The sequence below is a fragment of the Ranitomeya imitator genome, chromosome 1 (genome assembly GCF_032444005.1).
Source record: "Ranitomeya imitator isolate aRanImi1 chromosome 1, aRanImi1.pri, whole genome shotgun sequence".
In the NCBI taxonomy this organism is placed as follows: Eukaryota; Metazoa; Chordata; class Amphibia; order Anura; family Dendrobatidae; genus Ranitomeya; species Ranitomeya imitator.
The window spans coordinates 255,008,507-255,018,329 of record NC_091282.1 but is presented as its reverse complement, the minus strand read 5'-3'; the positions used below and the strand labels follow the sequence as shown (position 1 = coordinate 255,018,329).

The 9,823-nt window shown below is 47.2% G+C and overlaps 1 protein-coding gene across 3 annotated transcripts in view; it reads left to right on the top strand.

The window, feature by feature from the left end:
• The first annotated feature begins 7,746 nt into the window (after positions 1-7,746).
• Positions 7,747-9,823, top strand: part of MPHOSPH9 (M-phase phosphoprotein 9) — a 157,834-nt gene continuing 155,757 nt past the window's right edge. For all 3 annotated transcript variants that reach the window (XR_011318923.1, XM_069755848.1, XM_069755842.1), the window contains exon 1: positions 7,747-7,846. The gene's annotated coding sequence lies outside the window, so the exon portion shown is untranslated. The remainder of the gene's footprint in view (positions 7,847-9,823) is intronic.

Below are 9,823 nucleotides of genomic sequence, written 5' to 3'. Positions count from 1 at the left end.
GAAACAAGGTGGATTGTGACAGTCAACACGTTGATACCTAATGGCCTCAATGAGACCATCAGCTTTAAAGGGAAGGTACCGTGTTTGTAGATCATTAATTAATCAATGTAATGTAGCATAACATGCTGTTATAACCCAGATTTGAATGCATGTAAAACAGATTCCGTGTGTCATATGAGTAGAAAGAAGGAACTGGGGGCTGACATCTTGGTTTTGCAGCAGTAGCACGTCACTATCAGTGTCAGATTACGGCACCCCATGGACATAGGAGATAATAGACCGGCTCGGACCCTATCTGTAACATTGCAGTAGCATTAGCAGTGAGCTGGGCACGCCTCTGTGGGCTGCACAACTCACTGCTGTAGGTGTGACTAGCTGCCATTTTATTATAGTCCAGTGCTATTTGTTGAGCTCCACTTACTCTCTATCGCAGGACAGAAGCACTGACTGCTCCTCTGTACTCCAGGCACTGCAGGTTCTGGGCAGACATCCCCTGCTCTCACACGCTGCCCTGTGTGCTTCCCTCTGCTCTGTCTCCGCCTCCCCACTTGCACACAGTCCCAGTGATCTCCGGTGAACTGCACTCTCCCCCCGTGTCGCTCTCCCTCTCTGTGCGGCGTGGGGGTCTCTGTGCGGCGTGGGGTCTCTGTGGGGGGGGGGGGGGTCTGTGCGGCGTGGGGGGGGTCTCTGTGCGGCGTGGGGGGGGGTCTGTGCGGCGTGGGGGGGGGGGGCTGTGCGGCGTGGGGGGTCTCTATGCGTGTGTGCAAGCATCGTCCGATGGGACTACAAGTCCCATCGGACGATGCCTGCTACAATGACAGTGATTGACACATTAGCCAATTATGGGACAGTAATAGTCCCATCATCCGGCTAATGTGTTGAATGAAAAAAAAAAATACTCCATACATACGTGCTACATACATGCATGCTACATACATGCATGCTACATACATGCATGCTACATACATACATGCTACATACATGCATTCTACATGCATGCTACATACATACATACATGCTACATACATACATGCTACATGCACTCTGATGCAGTAACTGCTGGTGATAGCAGGTCACAGGGCAGTCACACACAAAATGGTGCTGCCCTGTGATGCTGCTCTTCATTCTTACTGTTGGGGCAGTAACTGCTGACATCACTATTTCCCTCCCCTTTTGGGTGGTCTAATATCCCTGGGGCAGAGCTGCTAAATCTTACTATAGCTGCTTGAGGTCTAAAACGGAAAATGCTCCCCCTAGTGGTAAATATGTATATTTGTAGAAAAATATATAATATTTTTCATATAGAAATGTTTGCAAACAGTGCAAACATTGCATTAATACATTTTAATTACTATTTTAGGCTTAATTTCACAAAAAAACAAAATACAAGAAAACTGGTGGCACCTTCCCTTTAAGCCTTTTCTTTAAATATTTTTCATCTGTGCGCTATTTTATGGGGTCATGGTTCTGTTTGTTTTTATCTGTTTTTTGTACTAACTTTATATTTTCTTTTTTAGATATTTCCCTGGTACTCTGTTTATGTACTGTTTTCCCGAGGGGATCCAGTCATGCTCATTACTGCGTTTGGAGAAAATTCAAGGATACAATCTAACACCCAAATGGACAGCAGGAATTTCTACCATCTATCAACCAGCATGGACTAGCGCCACTTTATATATAAACGATCTAGACATTTTGATATTTCAATACGAAAATAGAGGAAAAAACGTGGCAACACTCACCGATCCTGTAAAGCAGATTGTGTCTTTTATTCAAGCAATTATGAGACCGGATTCCTGCTTTACAGGATCGGTGAGTGTTGCCACGTTTTTTCCTCTATTTTCGTATTGGTACACTTTGGTTGTTTTTTCCTACGTGAGCACCTCCCTGGACTTTGAGCTCAGTAGTTCCTCTAGTGATTCCACTATTATTTCTTGCTATTAGGCTGTGCTGCTTTTCCTATTTTCTTATAATTTTGATATTTCATTATATCCTTAGGGATGTGTCTGGATAATTCTGAGGTATATCCTTATATTGTTTTTTGAAAACATCTTGTATTTTTGTGGAGCATGGAAATTGCCTAGTATTTTTTGCCATATTACTATAGGCCAGTATGTTTTTATGACAGTTCTATTAAATATGTATATAATTTCTTTGATTGCACACGGTCTATGCCTATACATGGGCTTTTGCCATCATATCTATATTTATATCCATGTTTTGATTCTACAAATAATAATGTTGAGGATATGCTGATGCATGTATATATTTCCACAGCAATTATTTGGTTGCTGTGGTCTACTAGGTTGACCCTAATTAGGGCCATAACTAAGCATTTTTTGTTTTTGCGATTTTTTCTTTGTGGTGATTCAAACCCTGCTAACTTACATATATTGAGGCGCAGACGCGCTGTTCCCGTCCCTCATTCGGGGTAGTCCGGTGAGTTGCCGTGGCGATGGGAGGTGTTGACGGATGTCCTCCTTTCCGTCGTCCGCGTCGCTCGGCTGGCTCCCCTTCTGGTGCACGGGATGTCGCAGGCAGCGGCGCGCCAATTCACTGATAGGCAACAGCAGCCAAGTGCTGAACACCGGGGGCCAATCAGGCCGACTCTAATTAGGGTCATAACTAGGCACCTTGTTTTTTGCGATTTCTCGTCGTGGCCATTCAAACCCTGCAAACTTACATTTACTGAGGCGCAGACGCGCTGTGTTATGATGCAGTGGTTTAGGAGCAACATGGAACGAGCTCTGAAGGAAGTGGTAACTATACTGCCCGCAGTCCCTAAGCTCAACACAACACTAGAAGTAGCCGTGGGATGCTCCTAACTCTCCCTAGGCACCTCGTCACCGCCTAAGAGCTAACTACCCCTAAAGATAGAAGCAGGAAAACTATCTTGCCTCAGAGAAAATTCCCAAAGGATAGATTAGCCCCCCACAAATAATGACTGTGAGTGGAGAGGGAAAAGACATACACAGAATGAAACCAGGATGAGCACAGGAGGCCAGTCTAACTTGATAGATAGGACAGGATGGAATACTGTGCGGTCAGTATAAAACACTACAAAAATCCACGCAGAGTTTACTAAAAATCCCCACACCTGACTAAAGGTGTGGAGGGTAAATCTGCTTCCCAGAGCTTCCAGCAAGACAGAATTAATTCATACTGATAACGCTGGACAAACATAGAAGCACAGAACGGATAAGTCCACAATCTGTGAACAGAAAAGAGCAAGCAAAAACTTAGCTTTGCTGAACTGGTCAGGATAACAGGGAACTCCAAAGAGATGTGAATCCAACCAGGAACCATATACAAGTGGCACTGTCTGAAGGACAGAGGAAGGCAAAAATAGCCGAGCAGAAAAGACGATCAGTGGAAGCAGCTGAAGACAGCTAACTCCAAGGAGCAGCCATACCACTAGAAACCACAAGAGGGAGCCCAAGAGCAGAACTCACAAAAGTGCCACTTACAACCACCGGAGGGAGCCCAAGAGCCGAATTCACAACAGGGCAATTCACTGATTGGTCCCCTGCCTTTTGTACTTATACCCGTGACCCTTACCTTTTAACCACGCCTCCTGACAAAGCCGTGGGCGGTGAAACGCGCGTCGAGGCATAGCGTGTCTCACAGACGTGGCGGCACACCTAGAAGATCATGTCACAAGGTAAATGCATTGTTGCCTGACTTTGACCACTAATTGTTCTGGCATTACCGTTCGGTGCAACGGCTCACTGTGGAGACATATTATGCTGCGGCATTTGATATTGGACAGGTGAGCAGTTTCACTTTTGACAGCCACTCAGCACTTTTTGTAATTACATGTGCCGCTGGTAAATCTGAATGTACGGTGGAATAGTCAGCAGCCCATAGCCCAATGTGGGTTTGACGGCGGACTAGTGTGAGATTAGGAACAATCGTTGGTCTTTTACGGTCGTTGGACCAGTATTTAATTACCTGTCATTATATTGCATTTACCACCAACTGGACTTGATAGTGGCAGTTAACCTCTCGTTCACCTCTTTTTATGATTGTGTGTGGCCATGTCTTCTGAGACGTGTTTATATATTTTTCTTTTCCGGCGTCCATCTATGTCATCTGTGTAGATGCCAGTATCTTTTAGCTGCTTTTTTCCCCCATCTACACTGCTTTTTTGCATGTTATCCGCATTTGTGTATATTATACATGTTTAATAAAATATACTGTTTATAATATTTACCGTGTTATTCTGGCGGTCTGTTCTAGGATATATTATCTATGTGGGTTTCCATGTGGTCACTCATTTATTATCTGATTATAGACTGCGTTGCTCTTGTTGAGCAAACCTTTTTTTCGGTATATATAGTTAAAGCTTGGGACTGGCACATAGCGTGAAGGAAAGCACTAATAAAAGAGGACTACTTCTTGATAGTCAGATAGGAAAGTACAGTAACCAAGGTCAAGTTCAATGTGCAGTGGGTGGGCAGCTATCGTTCAAGGCCGTGGGAGGCATAACGGAAATCTCTTGGACATTCCTGCAACATTCGAAGCCTAGGACTCGGTACAGATACTATGAATAGTGCCTAGTGTATAGAGGAAGTGGATGTGAAACAAAGTTAAGAGAAGGTTACGGATCCCCGTTCCACTGAGGGACTGGACAGTAAATCCTTGGAAAACCAGTTAACGTGAGGATAGTCCAGTAGGAACGGAGCGCGATGCTGGAGACATACTGTACTAAAGAAACAAGGAATAAGAAGTGTTGTGCCCGAACCTGCATGTTAAAGTCTGATGAACTTTAACTGCCCAATAAATGTTTACTTGTTAAAGTGAACTGTGTGTTCCCTGAGTTATGTGTGGCGTTTCCTGAGGAGGGAGACCTGGGGAAAGCAGAGGCCAGCGGCCTACAGGTGAATGTGATGCACTTGCCAGTAAGTTGGGACTAGGACGTGATTTTCCTGTAAAGTGCCAGGGCGCCTTGGAGCAGCAGCTCGACCATAGCTACCACCCGGCGTCACTTTATGTCAGCATGGCAGTATAATCTTTTGTGAAAGTTTTATTCAATTTCTACCCACCTAGACAAACAGCTCCATTGAATAACATTGGCCAGTTTGATACATAATTTTAACATGGACAGCAACACATAAGCATATTACGCTCGATTGAACAAGCTCGTAAAAGCAAATATAATTTTTTTTTCTTATACTGTAAATATAAAACCTGATCACTACCCCCAGCCTGTTTTCACCTTCCTGACCAACTCAAGTTTTACAATACTGACCAGCATCAATTTATAACTATATATAACTGCTGTAGCCCATACACCGTGCTATATATAACTGCTGCAGCCCTGACTAGCACTTGCTCATTTACTGTGACTTCTTTACAACAGAGTATTTATGACCTTGCTGTGCTCTTTTTGTGTCTTCAACTTTCTTGGTGGTGTGAACAGGCTTCTACAGACTTGTTCACTGTGCAAGTAGCCCATGTGTTTCTGGTTCTATATACACCTGCCGCAGCCCATACACCCTGCCGCAGCCCATACACCGTGCCGCGTACACCTGCCGCCGCCCATACACCGTGCCATGTACACCTGCTGCCGCCCATACACCGTGCTATATATAGACCTGCCGCAGCCCATACACCGTGCTATATATACACCTCCTGCCGCCCATACACCGTGCTATATATACACCTGCTGCCGCCCATACACCGTGCTATATATACACCTGCTGCAGACCATACACCGTGCTATATATACACACCTGCTGCCGCTCATACACCGTGCTATATATACACACCTGCTGCCACCCATACACCGTGCTATATATACACACCTGCTGCCGCCCATACACCGTGCTATATACACACCTGCTGCCGCCCATACACCGTGCTATATACACACCTGCTGCAGCCCATACACCGTGCTATATACACACCTGCTGCAGACCATACACCGTGCTATATATACACACCTGCTGCCGCTCATACACCGTGCTATGTATACACCTGCTGCAGCCCATACACCGTGCCATATACACCTGCCGCAGCCCATACACCGTGCTATATATACACCTGCCGCAGCCCATACACCGTGCTATATATACACCTGCTGCCGCCCATACACCGTGCTATATATACACCTGCTGCAGCCCATACACCGTGCCATATACACCTGCCGCAGCCCATACACCGTGCTATATATACACCTGCCGCAGCCCATACACCGTGCTATATATACACCTGCCGCAGCCCATACACCGTGCTATATATACACCTGCTGCCGCCCATACACCGTGCTATATATACACACCTGCTGCCGCCCATACACCGTGCTATATATACACCTGCTGCCGCCCATACACCGTGCTATATATACACCTGCCGCAGCCCATACACCGTGCTATATATACACCTGCCGCAGCCCATACACCGTGCTATATATACACACACCTGCTGCAGCCCATACACCGTGCTATATATACACCTGCTGCAGCCCATACACCGTGCTATAGATACCTGCTGCCGCCCATACACCGTGCTATATACACCTGCTGCCGCCCATACACCGTGCTATATATACACCTGCTGCAGCCCATACACCGTGCTATATACACACCTGCTGCAGACCATACACCGTGCTATATACACACCTGCTGCAGCCCATACACCGTGCTATATACACACCTGCTGCAGACCATACACCGTGCTATATACACACCTGCTGCAGCCCATACACCGTGCTATATACACACCTGCTGCCGCCCATACACCGTGCTATATATACACCTGCCGCAGCCCATACACCGTGCTATATATACACCTGCTGCCGCCCATACACCGTGCTATATATACACCTGCTGCCGCCCATACACCGTGCTATATATACACCTGCTGCCGACCATACACCGTGCCATATACACCTGCTGCAGCCCATACACCGTGCTATATATACACCTGCTGCCGACCATACACCGTGCTATATATACACCTGCCGCAGCCCATACACCGTGCTATATATACACCTGCTGCAGCCCATATACCGTGCTATATACACACCTGCTGCAGCCCATACACCGTGCTATAGATACCTGCTGCCGCCCATACACCGTGCTATAGATACCTGCTGCCGCCCATATACCGTGCTATAGATACACCTGCTGCCGCCCATACACCGTGCTATATATACACCGTGCTATAGATACCTGCTGCCGCCCATACACCGTGCTATAGATACCTGCTGCCGCCCATACACCGTGCTATATATACACCTGCTGCCGCCCATACACCGTGCTATATATACACACCTGCTGCCGCCCATACACCGTGCTATAGATACCTGCCGCAGCCCATACACCGTGCTATAGATACCTGCCGCAGCCCATACACCGTGCTATAGATACCTGCTGCCGCCCATACACCGTGCTATATATACACCTGCCGCAGCCCATACACCGTGCTATAGATACCTGCCGCAGCCCATACACCGTGCTATAGATACCTGCTGCCGCCCATATACCGTGCTATATATACACCTGCTGCCGCCCATACACCGTGCTATATATAACTGCTGACCTCGTGGACAATGATGAAACCAAAAACCCGGTGGGCGGTGAGGGAGCTACTCTCTCCCTATTATCACGGCCCCGTATAATTAGTACCGATGCATACACCGGGGATCAGTCTCCTCTGCAGTGTGCAGGATTTGAATTCTCTCCGCAGCCAATCCCCGCGCCCTTCCCAATAAGCCCCGCCTCACTAGTGAGCAGCGCCCTCCTTCTTCCTAGCTTTATTGACACCAAGACAGACAATGTTTACATCGCAGGACGGAGGATGGCTGGGTCTTCCGCTGCTCGGCGTGGCACCGGCTAGCCAGGTCAGTGATTAACCCTTTCTATTACATATTATGGTGAAGGCCGGTATCCGACGTTTTCCTCTCAGAGAAAGGCTATTGTCCTATAAGGAAAGCGTCCGCCTCCTGGCTGTACCGTGTGGCTCCTGTCACCGCTGCCTGACTGCTGTGCCGGTGCCGCAGCGCCATGGTGTGCAGTGCCTGGAGCCAGCACACAACAACCTGCACATTACATGACGTCCTGTGTCCATGACACGTCTCATTCTCCCGCCGGCGGCGACTTTCTAAAGGCTGGAGAAAGAGGCGGGTCTGGCGATGATTGACGTTTGTCATATCCAACTAGAAGCGAGTGTGATTATCAATATTCTAGAATAACAGCTGTTCGGCCAATGGGAGGAGCAGAGTGGTCCAATGGGGGTGGGGAACACCAACATAAGGGGGCAGAATACTGAGCAGCCTTGTTATAGGGTCTGATCCTAGGTGTGAGCTGAGGGAGTCGGAGTAGTTAGGGGTTCAGCATGGGTGAGTGGGCCCCGACTTCTAGTTCACACTTACAGGGGCGCTCCATAGTCGTAGTGACCGTTACTGAAGAGGACCTATGACCCCCAAACCATTATATTATGAGAAAAACTCACACACCACACGGACCAGCAGTGTGACTTGCAAGAAATATGCACCGTGTCCTATAGAAAAGCCGGCAATTCAGTGCGGTTTACAGTAAAATCACACTGACAGAATAGAATAGAACAGATAAAATAAATGTGTACACATAGAATAGGTATAATAATCTTTACATAGCGCCATCATATTCCACAGCGCTATATAATATGTCAGTGAGACACACATATATATATTTCATACAGCGCTAGATAGCAGAAGAGCCGGTAATTCAATTATCGGCTTCTGCTAAATCATCACCGAACCTTACAAGATATTATTATTATTATTTATTGTTATAGCGCCATTTGTTCCATGGCGCTTTACATGTGAGGAGGGGTATACATAATGAAAACAAGTACAATAATCTTAAACAATACAAGTCATAACTGGTACAGGAGGAATGAGGACCCTGCCCGCGAAGGCTCACAATCTACAAGGGATGGGTGAGAATACAGTAGGTGAGGGTAGAGATGGTCATGCAGCGGTTTGGTCGATCGGTGGTTACTGCAGGTTGTAGGCTTGTCCGAAGAGGTGGGTCTTCAGGTTCTTTTTGAAGGTTTCGATGATAGGTGAGAGTCTGATGTATAGTGGTAGAGAGTTCCAGAGTAGGGGTGATGTGCGAGAGAAATCTTGTATACGATTGTGGGAAGAGGAGATAAGAGGGGAGTAGAGAAGGAGATCTTGTGAGGATCGGAGGTTGCGGGTAGGTAAGTACCGGGAGACGAGGTCACAGATGTATGGAGGAGACAGGTTGTGGATGGCTTTGTACGTCATGGTTAGGATTTTGTAGTGGAGTCTCTGGGCAATGGGGAGCCAGTGAAGGGATTGACAGAGGGGAGAGGCCGGGGAATAGCGGGGGGACAGGTGGATTAGTCGGGCAGCAGAGTTTAGAATAGATTGGAGGGGTGCGAGAGTGTTAGAGGGGAGGCCACAGAGCAGGAGGTTGCAGTAGTCAAGGCGAGAGATGATGAGGGCATGGACTAGGGTTTTTGCAGATTCATGGTTGAGGAATGAACGGATTCGTGAAATATTTTTGAGTTGAAGTCGGCAGGAAGTGGAAAGGGCTTGGATATGTGGTTTGAAGGAGAGATCAGCGTCAAGGATTACCCCGAGGCAGTGAGCTTGTGGGACTGGGGAGAGTGGGCAGCCATTTACTGAAATGGATAGGTTCGTTGGGGCAGTCGCGTGAGATGGGGGAAAGATGATGAATTCTGTTTTGTCCATGTTAAGTTTCAGAAATCTAGCGGAGAAGAAGGATGAAATAGTGGACAGACATTGAGGGATTCTGGTTAGAAGGGAGGCAATATCTGGTCCAGAGATGTAGATCTGTGTGTCGTCAGC